General features: G+C 42.2%; 1 protein-coding gene across 1 annotated transcript in view; it reads left to right on the top strand.

Annotated features, from left to right (window-relative positions):
* The window catches only part of rims4 (regulating synaptic membrane exocytosis 4), an 86214-nt gene that overhangs the window by 38308 nt on the left and 31678 nt on the right, over positions 1-16228 (top strand). The gene's annotated exons all lie outside the window — the stretch shown is intronic.

Genomic DNA, 16228 nt, shown 5'->3' with positions numbered 1-16228 from the left:
TAAGACTCTAAAACAAGGTCTACATGAATTTTAGAGCATGTTTGAGAGTGATATTCACTGAGAGAGAAGCTTCTCTCCAAACAACCAGTAATCTGCAGTTACATCAGGTCACATGGTGGTATTGCATCACCTCTGTTAGCCAACCAATACCCAGCATTCCTAGCTCCTTCAAACACACTTATATCAGCTCACAGAAACTGAGCTGGATACTGAACATGGTATTGAATGACAAGGAATTTTCAGTACTTGACAATATCTCGGCATTTCAATAAGCGCCGGAAAAAGCAGTAAATCCGATACCCAGCCCCGGAAAACATCACGTCAGTTTTTAGTGACAACTGGAGCCTGTTTCTAATTTCTTCAGGTCTTGCTCATTCCGTTGAGTCATCTTTCACGTCCTAAAGTCCTTGCTCAGGCTTTTTTCTCATTTGAAATAGTCTTTGTTGGAGCGTCTGTCTCCATTGTGGGCCAAGCGCTTCCTCTGGACATCCACGTGGTCTCAGTGCACGACTTTGCAGGAACGAATCACCACCGTGCCAGCTGTAACGCAGTCTGTGTGTGGAATTAAAGACTCAGCCATAATCAGGTGACAGTCTTTTTACTGGAAGCACCAAAAGAGCTGCTCCAATGTAAAGTGATTGATCCTCCCTGCACCAGAAGCACAACAGCCTCATTATCAGGTTCGAGTAGGAGGAGAAGTAAATATTTAGCATTTTTATTTCCATAAATAGATTTTGAACGTGACAGAAAACCATCGAAGTGGTCATTTTTTGCAGTGGCTGTTTATGATCGAAGATGTTACCTTTTACTGCCTCTGTGGTTATTATTACTACAACCCCAAATCAGAAAAGGTTGGGATGGTATCGATAATGCACCCCCCCAATGAGTCTTACATTTACTTTGACTTCTGCTTGATTGCAGACAGTGTAAACCAGAGATATTTAATTTAATGTTTTTTGTGGTCAACTTCATTTAATTTATTAATATAATGTACATCCTGAAACACGTTCAACAACAACAGCAACAAAAGTTGGTATGGGGCAATTTAGAGCTAGTAATGAGGTAAAAAAAAAAAACGTTTTTTTTTTTTTTTTTCCAAACAGGTGATTGTAATCATGATTTGGTACAAAAGCAGGATCCACAAAAGGCTTTGAGGAGCAAAGATAAGCAGAGGATCTCCAGTTTGTCAACAAATGTGTGAGAAAATTACTGAAATGTTTAAAAAACAATGTTCCTCAAAGAAATATTGGAAAGAACTTGCATATTTATCCCTTCACAGTGCATAATATCAAGAAACAATTCAAGGAATCTGGAAGAATTTCGGTGGTTAAAGGGCAATGGTGCAAACCTGAGATGAACACCCTTCACTCTAAAACATTGCGGCCTCAAAAGTAGTTCCCTGATAATTGTGATATATTCCTGTGAGATAATGAATATATCTCATCTAAATTGATTCTAAAATTTACCAGTAATAAAATTATAAAGATAATTGAAGCTTTAAGAGTGGCAAGTAATAAATATTTAAGAAACTTAAAGTTTATGAGCAACTTCACCTGTTATCGCTCAAGCACATTGTAAACATTGACACGATGGAGTTTGATGTGGAAGAGTTCAGAAAGATACGATTGGAATTGTTTGATTACCATTTACAGTTGGCAAATGAAAGACTTTGGTGTTAACTTCGTGTTAAAGTCAGAACAAGAAGCTGCACTGAAAGAGATCTATCTGGGACAAAGAGACACATTCTGTGTGTTGTTGCTCCAACGAGAGCGGCACACTGAGGAGTTTCGCAAAAGTAGTCCGGCAAGCTCAATCTGTGGGTGTGAGCTATTCCACAATGCCAAAATAGCAGAGATGTCGGTCCAGTGAGAGCGGCACTCTGAGTAGGGTGTGCTTGCTGGTTTACTGAAGCAGCATTCACAAAGCGGGATGACTGCTAGCAATATTCAGCACGTTTTCGCTGAAAAAACTCAAGCAGCTTATCTGCGTGATTGGGGTGTAATGTCTTTAAGTGAGGCCTTAATTTATTTAGCTTCATGCTGTCAGCTGCCAACATTTTAAGACACAGCGGTCTTTCCTTGTCTCCCACCGTAGTGCGAAAAAACCTACATAGAGCTGCGTTCCATTATGCTAGAGTCCTCAATACTCCCTGTGCACACTCTGACGATGAGAGCACCACTGCCACCTACTGTAGTGGATGTCCAATTTCATTTTTTCTAGTAGGGAAAAAGCATGTTCCCCGTGGTCACATGTGCACCCCCTGGCATCGCACCGCGCTCCCCCAGGGGGGTGTGGCCCACTATTTCAGAAGGACTGTAGTAACAGCAAGCAGGAGTCCAAGGTAGAATTACGAGGGCTGTCAATAAAGTATAGGTCCTTTTTATTTTTTCAAAAACTATATGGATTTCATTCATATGTTTTTACGTCAGACATGCTTGAACCCTCGTGCGCATGCGTGAGTTTTTCCACGCCTGTCGGTGACGTCATTCGCCTGTGAGCACTCCTTGTGGGAGGAGTCGTCCAGCCCCTCGTCGGAATTCCTTTGTCTGAGAAGTTGCTGAGAGACTGGCGCGTTGTTTGATCAAAATTTTTTCTAAACCTGTGAGACACATCGAAGTGGACACGGTTCGAAAAATTAAGCTGGTTTTCAGTGAAAATTTTAACGGCTGATGAGTGATTTTGAGGTGATTCTGTCGCTTTAAGGACTTCCCACGGTGCGAGACGTCGCTCAGCACTCTCAGCCGCTGTCGTCAGCCTGTTCAAGCTGAAAACCTCCACATTTCAGGCTCTATTGATCCAGGACGTCGTGAGAGAACAGAGAAGTTTCAGAAGAAGTCGGTTTCAGCATTTTATCCAGATATTCCACTGTTAAAGGAGATTTTTTTAATGAAAGACGTGCGGACGGATCCGCGCGTCGGGACGCAGCCGGCGCGGTGCGGCGGCACAGGAAAAACACCTCCGTGTTGATAACCATTTGTAAAATCCAGGCGGCTTTTGATGGCTTTCAGTGGAGTGAGTATATGAGAAATTGTTTAACAGGCAGGACATGTTCCAACTTGTCCTTAAGGCTTTCAACAGAGGTGTTTTTCCTGTGGCGGAGCAGATCTTCTAAATTAGTGAGACGCCATTTCCTCTCCAACTTACGGGTTATCTGCTTTAAGCTACGAGTTTGTGAGTTATACCACAGAGTCAGACACTTCTGATTTAAAGCTCTCTTTTTCAGAGGAGCTACAGCATCCAAAGTTGTCTTCAATGAGGATGTAAAACTATTGACAAGATACTCTAACTCCCATACAGAGTTTAGGTAGCTACTCTGCTCTGTGTTGGTATATGACATTAGAGAACATAAAGAAGGAATCATATCCTTAAACCTAGTTACAGCGCTTTCTGAAAGACTTCTAGTGTAATGAAACTTATTCCCCACTGCAGGGTAGTCCATCAGGGTAAATGTAAATGTTATTAAAAAATGATCAGACAAAAGGGAGTTTTCAGGGAATACTGTTAAGTCTTCTATTTCCATACCATAAGTCAGAACAAGATCTAAATATGATTAAAGTGGTGGGTGGACTCATTTACTTTTTGAGCAAAGCCGATAGAGTCTAATAATAGATTAAATGCAGTGTTGAGGCTGTCATTCTCAGCATCTGTGTGGATGTTAAAATCGCCCACTATAATTATCTTATCTGAGCTAAGCACTAAGTCAGACAAAAGGTCTGAAAATTCACAGAGAAACTCACAGTAACGACCAGGTGGACGATAGATAATAACAAATAAAACTGGTTTTTGGGACTTCCAATTTGGATGGACAAGACTAAGAGACAAGCTTTCAAATGAATTAAAGCTCTGTCTAGGTTTTGATTAATTAATAAGCTGGAATGGAAGATTGCTGCTAATCCTCCGCCCCGGCCCGTGCTACGAGCATTCTGACAGTTAGTGTGACTCGGGGGTGTTGACTCATTTAAACTAACATATTCATCCTGCTGTAACCAAGTTTCTGTTAGGCAGAATAAATCAATACGTTGATCAATTATTATATCATTTACCAACAGGGACTTAGAAGAAAGAGACCTAATGTTTAATAGACCACATTTAACTGTTTTAGTCTGTGGTGCAATTGAAGGTGCTATATTATTTTTTCTTTTTGAATTTTTATGCTTAAATAGATTTTTGCTAGTTATTGGTGGTCTGGGAGCAGGCACTGTCTCTACGGGGATGGGGTAATAAGGGGATGGCAGGGGGAGAGAAGCTGCAGAGAGGTGTATAAGACCACAGCTCTGCCTCCTGGTCCCAACGCTAGACAGTCACAGTTTGGAGGATCCCAAAAAATTGGCCAGATTTCTAGAAATGAGAGCTGCTCCCTCTAAAGTGGGATGGATGCCGTCTCTCCTAACAAGACCAGGTTTTCCCCAGAAGCTTTGCCAATTATCAATGAAGCCCACCTCATTTTTTGGACACCACTCAGACAGCCAGCAATTCAAGGAGAACATGCGGCTAAACATGTCACTCCCGGTCTGATTGGGGAGGGGCCCAGAGAAAACAACAGAGTCCGACATTGTTTTTGCAAAGTTACACACCGATTCAATGTTAATTTTAGTGACCTCCGATTGGCGTAACCGAGTGTCATTACTGCCGACGTGAATTACAATCTTACCAAATTTACGCTTAGCCTTAGCCAGCAATTTCAAATGTCCTTCGATGTCGCCTGCTCTGGCCCCCGGAAGACAATTGACAATGGTTGCTGGTGTCGCTAACTTCACATTTCTCAAAACAGAGTCGCCAATAACCAGAGTTTGATCCTCGGCGAGTGTATCGTCGAGTGGGGAAAAACGGTTAGAGATGTGAACGGGTTGACGGTGTACACGGGGCTTCTGTTTAGGGCTACGCTTCCTCCTCACAGTCACCCAGTCAGCCTGCCTTCCCGACTGCACGGGGTCTGCCAGGGGGAACTAACGGCGGCTAAGCTACCTTGGTCCGCACCGACTACAGGGGCCTGGCTAGCTGTAGAATTTTCCACGGTGCGGAGCCGAGCCTCCAATTCGCCCAGCCTGGCCTCCAAAGCTACGAATAAGCTGCACTTATTACATGTACCGTTACTGCTAAAAGAGGCCGAGGAATAACTAAACATTTCACACCCAGAGCAGAAAAGTACGGGAGAGACAGGAGAAGCCGCCATGCTAAAACGGCTAAGAGCTAGTAGCTACGCTAAGCTAGCGGATTCCCAAACAGGGAATCCGACACTAGACAGGCTGTGGAGCAGCACAGGTAACGCACGACAACAGTGCTAAAATAAAATAAAAATCCACTAGACAGGCTGTGGAGCAGCACAGGTAACGCACGACAACAGTGCTAAAAAAAATAAAATCAAAATCAAAATCCACTGGACAGGCTGTGGAGCAGCACAGGTAACGCACGACAACGGTGCCAAAACAAAACAAAAAAAACCACTAGACAGGCTGTGGAGCAGCACAGGTAACGCGCAACAACAGTCGTGCGTTACCGACAACACTATGATGAGCCAACAGTCTGCAGGTTTGGCAATCCAGCCAAAAGCTCCATTGTCTGGCACGACTGATTAGACATGTTTTTTTTAACAGAGGGTAAATATTCATTCATTCATTTAACCCCCCCCCCCCCACATGATTAAGGTACTGTTTGGAGCAAAAACCTGTGGCCCTCCATACCACATTGTCCATCACTGATTTATAATGTTTGACCATGGCGCGCTCTGGTAGATGGTACATCAACAGGGATGGATGATTATGCACCATGATGAGCCAACAGTCTGTAGGTTTGCATCCCAGCCAAGGTAATTGCAGAGAAGAAATTTTGTCGTATGTACAGTGACTGTAAGACCCGTCTTCTGCAGCCAGGAAACTTGTCCCAACACTTAAATGATCCCAGAACATCTTCACTGCAATTCCACTCCCACTGTGGTTGCCGTAGTAACGGCTTCCATGTCCATGGTAACCGTGTCAGTGTTTCTGGTGACAGAGCATCCTTTTCCCCCAAAGACGTCTGCTGAAAGCTGGTGAGAGACGACGCACCGTCACTGCTGATCAGGCGACAGACAAACACAGGAACATGAAGACACGTGCACGGATGGACACACACACACACACACATGCAGGCACACACATGCTTATTAAACAATTGTTGGGAAAAGGTTTACGCCAGCAGAATTGTTATTAATCTGATTCATGTTGTAATAATAAGCAGCATGGATGCTGGAAGGTCTCACGTGCACAGCGGTATTTTCACGTCTGAAGATTTATTTTATTTATTCATTTTACTTTTGCAGATTGGCTTGTTTCACATTGCAATGATGCAACTAGGAAACCAAAACTGGCTGCCTAAATGTTGTTTTTGTCCTCTGCTGCAGCGCTGAACCTGATATTACTGACTTTATATTGGCTCTTCGTGCAAATAAAGATGCCCCCCCACCCCAATGCAAGTTGGCGTGGCCTTGTTTTCTTCGGTACTTGGATATTTTTTATTTTACTTATATCACTGATTTGGCTCTGCCCACAGACAAAGAGCGATAAATTAATGATTTTAAGTTATTTTTTTTGTTCATCTCACTTAAACCAGTCAAAATGACTGATTTGGGGACCAATAATGGCTTAAGGCGAAAATGTAGCATTTAAACTATTTTAAGTGGAAAAACTGTGAGAACAGGAGGTGATTTGTTTGAAAGATGTCAGTAATCACAGAATATCTGCAGACAAGTGTGATCAATAAGAGAGCAAGAACCAGTCATAAACGATCAGTGGTGAGCGTGTGCTGCTGCCACCTTCAGCACGAGGAAATAACCATTTTTATCTAATAATAATGTTTCACGTCAAGACTCCCCAAGGCAACTCTGAGGTTTGATTAAAATCATTTTTCACAGACGACAGCATTTTCAGACACGATTTTACAAATAAATAAAGAGGATCTGTAACAGAATGGACTTAAAGACAGACAGAAATGCTCAGCTGACAGATACCAGACTTTGTGGTTTGAACTTCAAGACGTTTCTCCACTTCCCAAAAAGAAACTGGTTTCTGCACCCAAGTATTAATCAAAGCCAGTTCCACGTTCACCAAGTGGATCGAAGCAAATAATCCTCATGTAGGTGCATCGTGACCCTCCAGGAAAACAACATGCTGCATTCGGTGGAGACTGGGAAATCAGAATGTCTAACCTCTGATAAGAAAATTAATCCTTTATTCATTCATTGATTTTCTGCCATTTGCCCAGTTAGTGGTCACATTGGCAGCTCATTCCACACTTCCCTATCCTCGGCCAAGTCCTCTAAATCTTCCTAAGGGATCCTGAGGCATTCCCAAGCCAGCTGGGAAATATAATCTCTCCAGCATGTCTTGGGTGTTCCCTCGTGCCTCTTCCCAGTTAGACATGCTTGGGAAATCTCCCTGGGGGACGACCAGGGGCCTCCTCACCGCCTGAACCACCTCAGCTGGCTCCTTTTGATGCGACGAAGCAGCAGCTCTACTCAGAGTCCCTCCTGGATAGTTAAGCCTCTCACCCTGTTCAGGACTGTAAGCCCAGATACACGGCAGAGGAATCTCATTTCCACCAACGAAGTAGGCTGCCTACCCGTTGACCACAGGGAAGCATTTACCCTCCTATCCCCACTCACAGAATGGTTAGAAATTGTAAAACCAAGAACTATCCGAGTGGCAGAATCTCTGAGGTTTTACTGGTGAATACTGGTGTTCATCAGGGATGTATGCTAGCTCCTACACTGGTCAATGTTGCTTAGGGTTATAGGTATCATGGCTTAGGTGTCTTTGTTGGCAAGAAAGGTTTATGGATCTTGACTTTGTAGTAGATGCTTTGATCTTTGCAGACTCAGACCCTGATTGCTACATTTGAGAAGATGAGTGAGTGAATCAGAGTGCCTGTGACTGACTGGGATTAAGATCCCAGCTTTCAATGAGGTCCTGGACTTGACCACCAGAAGCACTTCTGTTTGCGGTGACAGTGAACTTGTAGGAGCGTTCACTTATTTTGGCAATGGCATCATCTTCTATCATTTACACCAGTGGTTCTTAATCTTGTTTCTTTGAAGTCGCCCCCCGGTTTGGATCTGATGGTGTACTCACACTAGCCACTCTGGACTGTGCCTGAACATGTTCCCCCTCCAAAGTCCAGCTTGTTTGACTCATGTGAGTGTTCTGTTCGTGGCCGAGCACAGGACATTTTACTGTGTCTGGCCCAACTTGCAGAGGTGGTCTGGGGTGGGTGTGAACACATGTTGTGGAAAAGGAGTTTTCTGATGTTTGTTTCAAGCGTTTCTTTTTTTGGAAAATACACTGTGCATGCATCCTTGGATCACTTGCTTTGTCAGGCAAATAACACACACTGCAAAGACTATGGATCTGCATGGAGATTTAAAAAAAATGCAAAGACAGTGTGATGGGATTTTTATTTATTTATTTTATTTTATTTTTTTTTTGGAGAGTGCATGTAGCCAATTATTTTATTTTATTTTTTAAAGTGAACCCTATAGATAACTTAAAAACCTTCCAAAAGCAGATTTTTCAAAGCTTCATTAGTAGCTGGGAATCAAGGCAGCAGCAGGACATCTGGAATGAATCAGACACTCCAGCTGGTGATGACCGTTTGTCCAGTTCAAGGTAAAGAGGAGCATCTAGTCAGATGGCTCAAGCAGAGGTTTTAGCAGGAGGTGTGCCCAGGATGACTGACAGATGCATGTAAGCTCACACAGAGACAAAGAAGGGACAAATAATTCCAGCATTTAAAGTTAAACTGGGAAAAAGTAGAACTCAGTAGAAGGACTGTGTCTCTGACAGATGTCCAATTTGACTCTTGCGGAAACTTTCACTTGGATGACAGAGAATCTTCACTGACACACACACTTGAAGATGATTTTGTGACTCCCAAAAGACACTTGTGACACTTAAAAAAAAAAAAAAAAGGCAGCGAGCGAGAGATGTTGCTGCCATCACCAAGTTCATGAACTAGCTTTAGAGCTATTTTATATTCCCTTTTGCCTTCTTTTCACATACAGAAAAAAAACAGTTTGTGTGTTCATTTTTCTGCAGCATCCTGGGATATGTAGAACAGAAGAAGAAGAGAGGCAGAGGAAAATGGCACACAAAAATACTACACGACACTCAACACATCACAAAGTCCAGGAAGGTGTCAGAGTGCAGAATCAGAAAAGAGTTTTGTTCGTTTGTTTGCTGTGATTATTCAGTTGTGGTCATGCTGACCCTCGCTTTATTGCTCCAGAACTTTGATTTATGGCGGCGCTGCTGCAGACTCACACCGGAGCAGCAGCAGTAACCCAAATCTGCCAGCGTCCCGTCCCACATGAGGATAGAAATAGAACTGCTGTAGGTCGCGCTTTAATGACTGCAGCTACTGTACGATCTGCATGTGTGCACGATGCATTTTTTTTTTCATCAGTTCTGCACAGAGAGAAAGTGCATCAAAGGACTTGGTGCAACCTTACTGATAATTTTTTTGATCCACTGCAGTCTGCTTTTAGAAAATATTATTCCACAGAGACGGCTCTCACTAGTGAATGATCTTCTTGCAATGGATTCGGACACCACTACGGTTCTGTTGCTGTTAGATCTCATTGCCGCATTTGACACAGTGGATCATCATATTCTACTTGATAGGTTGGAGAATCATTTTGGGATTACTGGGAGTGCCCTTGCGTGGTTGACGTCATACCTGACCAGTCGTTCTCACTGTGTTTTGTACAGTAACACTACCTCTAACCTTAGTGACATGAAATTTGGGGTTCCACAGGGGTCCATCTTAGGCTGTCTGCTTTTCTCCCTTTATATAGCACTCAGGCACATATTACAGCATTTTGGGATTACATTTCACTGCTATGCTGATGATACTCAGTTATACCTGTCGATAACTGCTGGTAATCTCATCCACATAAAATCCTTAGAAGATTGCCTTGTGTCACTGAAAAGCTGGATGTCTAGCAACTAACTACTTTTAAACTCTGATAAGACTGAAATGATGGTTATTGGTCCAGTGAGACATTGGCATCAATTTGACCAGCCAATACTTAGCCTAGGCTTGTGTGTTATACATCACACTGACAAAGTGAGGAACCTTGGGGTAATTTTTGATCCTACATTGTCCTTTGACCTCCACATTACAGATATTATGAGGAGTGCTTTCTTCCACCTGCAAAAAATAGTTAAGATTCGTCCCATCCTGTCTATGGCTGATGCTGAGACCCTGATTCATGCATTTGTTTCTTCTAGATTGGACTACTGCAATGTTCTATTTTCTGGTTTACCGCAGTCCAGCATTAGGGGTCTCCACTTGGTTCAAAATGCCACTGCCAGACTTTTGACAGGAAGCAGAATGTTTGACCACATTATACCCATTTTGGCATCTCCACACTGGCTTCCTGTCCCTGTGAAATCACATTTTAAGGTTCTGCTACAAGTCTATAAAATTGTTCATGGACTGGCACCTCCCTACCTAGTAGACCTTATTAAACCCTACATACCAGCCTGGGCTTTGCGTTCACAAGGTGCAGGACAACTTTGTGTCCCTAGAATGAATAAAAAGTCTGCAGGTCACAGAGCTTTCTCTTTATGCTTCTCTTCATCTCATTCATCATGCCCCTGTTCTGTGGAATGATCTCCCTGTGTCAATAAAACAGTCAGATTCTGTGGAGACTTTAAAGTCCAGACTTAAGACGCACTTATTTTTCCTTTCGTATGGCTAGCATACTGGCATAGTATGTCTCTATGCTTTTTACTTTTTTAAATTAATTTTATTAGGAAACGGAGCAGGCCACGGCCTCAACTTTATCTAAATTCTGGGTCTTTTAGTGAAGCTTAGGACTAGTGGCTGGCGATCACCTTAGTGTTTCTTTTGTTTTTCTTGTTGCTTAATGCTGACAAATTACACTGTATTTGTTGCCTTTCTGATGCCTGATTCTGTTGTTTTCTTTTCTCTCTGTTTGAGGTGTGGCTCCATCCAGAGATGGGTGTGGTGTCTGCTCCTGAAACCCTCCGCTTTTGGCGCTATATGAATGAAAATAAATTAAAATTGAAAATTGCTGCACGGCGGCAGTTAGCATCAATGTACTTCTTGATTGACTTTAGTTTTATGTCTGACAGTTGCTGATTTTAAGCATGAAACAATAAAACAAATCAAATAAAAGCCCACAACCAGTAAAAGCATTAGATCCCATGACCAGTATGCATGCAGGAGGCGCTATCAGGTCAGGTCAGGTGGCTGAAACATCAGAGGGTGTGGTTTACAGGCATCAGCCAATCTGATCACTCGTGTCACAGGTTTCAGCAAAGTGTGATGAACTGAAGAGATCACTGTCTGGACAGTGCAGAGCGACAAATCACCACTGGACTCAGACGGTATAATTTCTGAGAGGGGTTTAAATTTTAAAGTCCTTCACTGTTATTTCTCTTTAGATTAACATAGGATTTGATTGACAGATCAGTGGCCTTATCAACCTTTGTTGAGCCATGGCAACAGGAAAGTCTGCCAGAGTGTAATATTTGTGTGAAATGACAGTCTCTCACTCACACACACACACACACACACACACACACACACACACACACACACACACACACACACACACACACACACACACACACACACACACACACACACACACACACACACACACACAAGATACAGGATAAGGTTGAGAGAGAGATAAAAAAGTAATAAACCACTGAATGTCTGCTTCTATGAGAAAAACAAACATGTGATCACATGTCCTTTGCCCTTCTCCGTTGATTGGTGGACGTTACAAAAACAGTCATCATGGTTTATACTAAAAACATATTGTTTTTGGTGACTGCTGGTGAATGTTTTGATGATCAGCTGATTGAACAGGCGACTGAGAAGGAAGATGAATTATTTGGCAGGTTAAGGGTCGTCCGTCACTTTCGGCCGTCTGGCCATCAGTTTGAGACCTTTGGCACAGACAGCTCCTTTAGTTGGAGGATGTGAGCTTAGAAAAAGGATTATCTGTAAAATAAATGTATGGCTGATGTAGCTCGTGTGTGTGTGTGTGTGTCCTTGCCTTTACAGCTAAACAGCCTTCCCGTCCTGTGCCGCCCTAAAAACAAGGTCAAAGCTTGCCTGTTTGAACACTTCATTATAAACTCAAAGCACCAACACAAACACACACTCTGAGGACACCTTCCAGCTGCAGCGGCACTCACACAGCGTTCTGCACATCAGTTCTCTGATTCAGCAGAAGACGTGTGTCCTGCTCTCAGGAGTCATCAAGCTGCTTTGTCCTCGACCTTGTGAGGCGATTACGCTTCATCCTTCTGTCGCAGACGAGGTCGCAAAAGAACAAACTCAACAACTCGAATGTTTATGAATCCATTTTTCACAAACAATAAAGTCTTGACAGTTTATTGGTAATTAGATGTGGAATGACGTCTGTTCAAACCACGTTTGCCGATAAACTCCTGGATGATTTTCCACTTATTTATTTCAGAATGATGAACAGCTCTTTTTTATTTGAATCACGTTGGCAGATGCTTTTATTACAATCCACATACCAGTGGAAAAGAACCAACACATGGTTACGTTGATGCTGCAGACAGACAGCAGCAGGTTCGAGTTTGAAACCCTGAGCTGGTCAGTGTTGGAGTTTTCTAACTGACTCTTTCATGGATTTTTGCTTTTGCCTGTCTGCTTACCTGCCTGTCTTTCTGCCTGTATGCCTTCTCGTCGTTTGCTTGACTGTCTGGCTATTTTTCACCTGTCTGCCTGTCTACTTAGTTGTCTACCTGCCCATTTTTGTGCCTGTCTGCTTCCTTGCTTAAATACTTGTCTGTGCACTTGCCTGTTTGCCTGCCTACTTATCTTTATATGTGCTTTTTTGCTGCCTGTCTGCCTCCTTGCTTTCCTGCCTGTCTGTGCGCCCATACTTTTGCCTGCCTATCTTTCTGCCTGTCTGCATGCCTGCTCAGCTTTCTACCCGTGTGTCTGCCTGCCTATCTGCCTGTGTGCCTTCCTGTTTGCTTGACTGTCTTTCTGCCTTACTGCCTGTCTGTTTTTCTGCCTGCCTGCCTCTTTGCTTAGCTGCCTGTCTGTGCGCCTGCATGTTTTTTTGCCTGTCTGCCTGCCTACTTATCTACCTGCCTGTTTTTCTGCCTGTCTGCCTCCTTGCTTACCTGCCTGCTTATCTGCGCGTGTGCCTTCCTGATTACTTGACAGTCTTTCTGCCTGCTGTACGACCATGTTTTTTTTTTTTTGCCCAACTAGATGTGTGCCTGCCTTCCTGTTTGCTTGACTGTTTTTCTGCCTCACTGCCTGTCTGTTTTCTACCTGTCTGCCTCCTTGCCTATCTGCCTATTGGTATACCTGCATGTTTTTTCCTGTCTTCCTGCCTACTTATCTACCTGCCTGTTTTTCCTGCCTTTCTCCTTGCCTATCTGCCTGTGTACCTGCATGTTTTTGTCTGCCTACTTATCTGTCTACCTGCCTGTTTTTCCGCCTGTCTACCTCCTTGCTTACCTGCCTGCTTATCTGCCTGTGTGCCTTCCTGATTGCTTGACAGTCTTTTTGCCTGTCTGTGCACCTGCCTGGCTATGCATGTGTATGTGCCTATGTGTCTTTCTTCCTATGTGTCTGCCTGCCTCACTGAACAGTCAGTGGATTTCCTAAAACAATATCTGTAGAAATTTTGCTTTGGGAGCAATTGCTTGTGCCATGTGTTGCCAGATTAGCAGACTATGAAAACAAGCAAACTACAGAAAACAACACTACATAATAGAAATACTTATCATTTATAACTTACTCCTCAGGACTAGGGATGGGTATTGATAAGATTTTATCGATATCGATGCCATTATCGATCCATTTCCATTCCCTTATCGATACCTCTTGTGAATTTTCTGTGTACTAAAAGTACGCTTTACATGTTTTCTATGTCAACATTATTTTACTGAGTCTTAAAGTAAATAAATATGAAATTGATCACTGGGTCCTTGATCTCTGGACATAAATAAAAATAAACAAAATCTGTAGTTTTTGTCAAAAGCATTTCCTTTCAGACATTTTGGCATGAATGTCTCTCCATACCTCTGAGCTGAGCTCAGCCGGCTGCTGCACGTCAGCGCAGGACGTCTCATTTTGGAAGGAAAAAAATGTTTTGATTGATTGCAGTTTGTTTGTATTACAACATTTGGAAAGAGGTGTCATTTGATTTAAACGGCGTTTCCCTTTGATTTTACTAATTCCTACTGGACTCTATTGTTCTAACTTGACTCGGCAGAGAGCCGCGCAGCGATTGGAGCTGTGTGAACAGAACGGAGGACGATTCTTATCTCAGGAGTCCCATTTAGTGACTTTTAATCCTCACAAAAGTGACTCACGATTGACATATTCAGGGATGAAAGTGGTAACAAACAAAAAAAGCTGAAACCTAAAATTACCTCCAAACATCACCCGCAGGAAAATGTTTAAATTGTAGAAGCTCTGAAATGCAATCTGGGACTATTCAAGACAATAAACTGCAGTGAGTGCAGCATCCATTTTGGTGAGAAAAAAAACCCAGCTTTCCTTATTGAGATTCATTCCAGTAGTATTCTGTTCTTACTAGGATGCAGCAGTTTTCTAGCTTGGCAGATAGTTCTGGAGGAAATCACTGAAGAAATTAACAAATTGAAAACATTGTTTGACCAAAACAAATTGCCATTAAACTTAAATAAAACAAGGATGAAGTGGAGGTGTGAGTCACTCAGTGTTCACAGGAAACAGTTATTTATTTATTGATTTATTTATGTTCATTGTTGTTCATTGGTTTTGTATTTTCTGTTGTGTTTTATCAGGTTCTTTTTGTCTCTCTCTAAAATTGTATTGTAGCATTATTCGTTATTATTACTATTATTGTTGTTGTTATTATTATTAATATATAAACAAAAATAAATTTAAAAAAGATTACAATTTGTAATACATTTGACTCTTTTACGACAACAAACGCTGAGTCATTAATTATTACACAGAAAACAAATGCACACAAACGTGCTGAGATGCGAACAGCTTAATGCAAACTTTAACATTGAAAATGCCATAGACATGCTAATGCGTTAGCATCGGTCTCATTGTTAAGTTATAAAATACATCTATCAACTGTTTCAGAAGACCATAACAGGTCGGTTTAACATAAAAAGGTAAATATTACTCACAGACATATGCTCTTTAGGGTTTTAGCAGGGAAAAATTAAGATAAAAAATAAAACAAAGAACCAACAAAGCAACAGGTCAGATCATTGCTTTGTTGCTTCAAAGCTTCAAAGAAGAGCCGCACTGCAGAAATACAGAGAAATGATCATTTTCCTGACAACCCCCCCCCCCCCCCCCCCCCCCCCAAAAAAAAAACGGCCACTCTGAAGGTGGAGAAGATTTTTATTGATGTCGGTGAACCAAATCATTTCTTAATGATACCCGAAAAGATCCGGTTCTCGATACCCATCCCTACTCAGGACCAGTGGTGGGCACAGTTCTGCTAATCTGCTAACTAGCGAAGCTAGCTTTTTTGTTAGTGGATTAGCTTTTCAGATAACTTCGAAAACCATCAGCGGACCAATTTTCTTCAGCTAAATTTAGTACCCCTAACTTTTAGTCTGTAACGTTTTTTGCTGGTATAGTTAGTAAAGCATTTGTAAACCCTAAAATCATACATGTTGGTTCCTGTGTACTACATGCTTTGTAGCACTCCAACAGCCAGGCTGCGACAAAATGCGCACACACACACACACACACACACACACACACACACACACACACACACACACACACACACACACACACACACACACACACACACATGCAAGTCATTTACATTCAACATACAGTGCCCCAGACATGTGGCAGTAGACATGAAAAGCAAAAAAACAAACAAAAAAACAACAAAAAAACATTCCATCCTTAAACAGAATTTCCAGTTGCCTGTTTTTTTTACAAATAAAAAATGACATACTTACAAATAAAGATTTATTTGTAAAAACCAACACACAAAGTACAGTAACTTGTGTGTTGGTTTTTACAAATAAATAAGCCAACCAACCAACCAACCAACCAACCAGTGATGAGTGGAGGCTCATTTCCCCATAATGCCTTTTGGCATTTGCATGTGTTAATGTTCAAACCTTCAGAATTAGCGCATTACTTTAAAACTAAAAGATATGTATTATATTTTCACTTTGTTAAAATCACAGAGTTG

The sequence above is a fragment of the Thalassophryne amazonica genome, chromosome 3, assembly GCF_902500255.1.
Source record: "Thalassophryne amazonica chromosome 3, fThaAma1.1, whole genome shotgun sequence".
Lineage (NCBI taxonomy): Eukaryota > Metazoa > Chordata > Actinopteri > Batrachoidiformes > Batrachoididae > Thalassophryne > Thalassophryne amazonica.
This window is presented reverse-complemented; position numbering and strand designations above follow the sequence as displayed.